Below are 3,376 nucleotides of genomic sequence, written 5' to 3'. Positions count from 1 at the left end.
GTCTCCATCTCCTACATCAGCTGCATCTTCATGTATATCAATCCGTTCCCCAAGGAAGGCTTAGACTACAAAAAGAGGGTGGCCTTACTCCACACCTCCGTGGTCCCGTTGCTCAACTCCTTCATCTACACCGTGTGGAACCAGAAGTTCAAGCAGGCCTTCAGGGATGTGGTAGGGAACGTAAACATTTTCCACAGGAAGTGAGAGTCTTGCTGGACATCAGGATGTCAAATCCCAGTATGGAGGGATCCACAAAAATGGTCAGAACATTGATCCACCCATCCCAGACCTCCATGTCTGTGAGTGGCAACAGGACGATACGGAGAGATGGGGATATGAGTGTCCTGGATGGTATCCAACTTTATGGTTAGAGTGCAAGCTCATTCAGGGCAGACAGCCTGTCTTCTCCCACTATTCTATGCTCTCTCCAGGGCTTAGTGTAGGACTGTGCAAGCAGTAGACATTCATTTAATATTTTTGATAGATTGATGTTGAGGGGCTGATCACCTGACACCCCCAGTTTCTCCCTAGTAACTCCTTACTGACTGCCCATCCATATATCACACAAATCCTTGATTACAGTCACACCCCCTTTAGATATGAATGAGAGATTTATAATTCTTCTGAAAGCAGATGGTGAACCTGACACAGTATGGAACGTCTTTGGGCTTTAGGTGTTTTAGGTTCTTGGATTTCTGTAACCAGGCCATGTGCTTAGGTAGTGTATTTTTGTCCATTTTCTCCTCAGGATCCCACTTGTTCCCAGAACAACCCCTCCACCCCCACCCCCGGAGTGCTTGCATATTGATTGATTTACTCTCTCCCTCAGCACATATGCATGTATGTATCATCGATTGTACAGTTAACTTATTTATTCTGATTACCCTGTTGAAAACGGGTTTTTTTTCTGTTTTCAGTAGAGTGGAAGTTCCTTGTGGGGAGGAAACTTGTCTTGTAGATCTACTGTACTTTCCCAACGTTTACTTCTGTGTGTTGTGCCCAGTGGGGCTCAGGAAATACCACCGTGCTTGTCCAGATGTTTGTCATATCCCTACTAGATTACTACTTCCCGGTTTTCACAGACCTCTCTGGCACCAGCCTCTCCCCTCCCATACCCACATTTCACTCTTCTGTCCAGATCATGCTTTCTAAAGCATCACGATGCTTCAGCTTCTTCATCTGTAAAATAAAGGTTCAGTGATTGTTCTCCCTCCTACTTAGACTGTGAACCCCATGTGGAACCATGACTGTATCTGACCTAATTACCATGTACCTACGCCAGTGCTTAGTACAGTGATTATCCCATAGTAAGTGTAAAATAAATGCGTCTATTTTTGTTATTCCACTACTGGTGTGGCTTACTGAATACAACATGGGTCTGGGAGTCAGAAGGACCTGGGTTCTAATCCACATATCTTCTGCCACATATCTTCTGTGTGACCTTGGGCAAGTACCTTGACTTCTCTGGGTCTTAGGTACCTCATGTGTAAACTGGGGATTAAGAATGTGAGCCTCATGTGTCTCACCTGATTGATTTGTGTCTACCCTAGTGCTTAGAACTGTGCTTGGCACATAGGTAGCACTTACCAACTACCATAATTTTTATTATTATTGCCACTACTATCGTGGTGGTGGTGGGGTGTTCAGAGAGAAGCCATTTTCTTTCCCAGGATCCTTCTCAGGGCCTTCTTGGCATCTTTGTTCCTCAGAGAATAAATCATGGAGTTCAGAATGGGGGTGATGAGGGTGTAGTACATGGCAGCCACCTTGTGACACTCGGGGGATGAGGGTGGGGTGAGGTAAACGAAAGCCATGGTTCCATAGAGGAGGCTCACGATGCCCAGATGAGAGCCACAGGTAGAGACAGCCTTCTTGCCCCCCTCAGAGGAGTGGGTCCTCAGAATGGCGGAGCCAATGCAGATGTAAGAGCCCAGGTTAACCAGGACAGTGGGCAAGATGATGACTGCGGACAGAACAAAAGACATGACCTCCTGGACGGAAGTGTCGGGGCACGTGGTCCAGCGGAGTGGCTGGGCATCGCAGTAGAAGTGTTCGATGATCTGTGAGATGCAGAAGGTCACGGAGAATGTCATGGTAGACTGAAGAGTGGAGCTGATACAGCTACAGGCATACGAGTCAACCACTTGTCGGAAGCAGAGGGACCAAGACATGCAGGAGGGGTAGAGGAGTGGCAAGCAGATAAGGGCCAGTCTGTTGTAGGTCAGGTCGCCAGGATGAAGCCCTTGGTCACAATGAAAGTAGTGAATTGGAAGAACTGAGCAGCACAGCCAGCGAAGGAAATGGACTAACCCTGTTCCCAGAAGCTGGCCAGTGCTTTGGGGGCGATGGTGGAGGTGTAAGAAAGGTCAGTAAAGGACAGATCTTGGAGGAAGAAGTACACAGGGGTATGAAGCTGGAAGCCGACTTTCCCCACCAGCACCAAACAGTATACCACTAGGAACGCTAGGAAGAGGAAGATCTGGAGTTCTGGGCTGACCCGAAAGCCCACGAGGATGAAGTAGGTTCCCACCAACCGGTTGGCTTCTTCCTTACTACCCATCCGGGATGTCGACTGAGGAGTAAAAACCCATGTTAATTTGGCAGCAGAAATGGTAATAGCACGATTACCACGACGATAATGGTATTAAGTGTTTACTAAGTAACAGGCATTGTACTAAGCACTGGGCTAGGTAAAAAATAGTCCGGTCGGACATAGCACCAATTCCACATGGAGCTCACAGTCTTAATCCCCATTTTACAGAAGAGGTAACTATGGTCCAGAGAAGTGAAATGACTTGCCCAAGGTTACACAGGAGAAAAGTGGTGGAACCAGGATTAGAACCCAGGTCCTTCTGACTCCCAGGCCTGTGCCCTATTCTCCAGGCCATACTGTTTCTCATCAGTGCTACTGCTATTAATAACAATAATAATAATAATAGTAGCATTTGTTGAGCGCTTACTATATGCAAAGCACTGCTCTAAGCGCTGGGGAGGGTACAAGGTGATCATGTTGTCCCTCAGAGGGTTCACAGTCAATGCTCATTATACGGATAAGGTAACTGAGGTAGAGAAGTTAAGTGACTTGCCCAAAGTCACACAGTTGACAATTAGCAGAGCCGGGATTTGAACTCTTGACCACCTACTCCAAAGCCCATGCTCTTTTACTACTATTACTACTACTACTACTACTACTATTAATAATAATATAATAATAATAATGACATTTGTTAAGCATTTATTATGTGCAGAGCACTGTTCTAAGCGTTGGGGGAGATACAAGGTGATTGTGTCGTTCCACGTGGGGCTCACAGCCTTAATCCCCATTTTTCAGGTGAGGTAACTGAAGCACAAAGAAATTAAGTGACTTGCCCAAAGT

The 3,376-nt window shown here is 46.5% G+C and overlaps 1 pseudogene; it reads right to left on the bottom strand.

Annotated features, from left to right (window-relative positions):
- Nucleotides 1-1,643: 1,643 nt before the first annotated feature.
- Nucleotides 1,644-2,560, bottom strand: LOC119922177 (annotated as a pseudogene).
- Nucleotides 2,561-3,376: the final 816 nt, after the last annotated feature.

Source organism: Tachyglossus aculeatus, unplaced genomic scaffold (assembly GCF_015852505.1).
Source record: "Tachyglossus aculeatus isolate mTacAcu1 unplaced genomic scaffold, mTacAcu1.pri scaffold_100_arrow_ctg1, whole genome shotgun sequence".
Lineage (NCBI taxonomy): Eukaryota > Metazoa > Chordata > Mammalia > Monotremata > Tachyglossidae > Tachyglossus > Tachyglossus aculeatus.
Note: the sequence above shows the minus strand (reverse complement) of the source record. Positions and strands in the feature narration are given on the sequence as shown.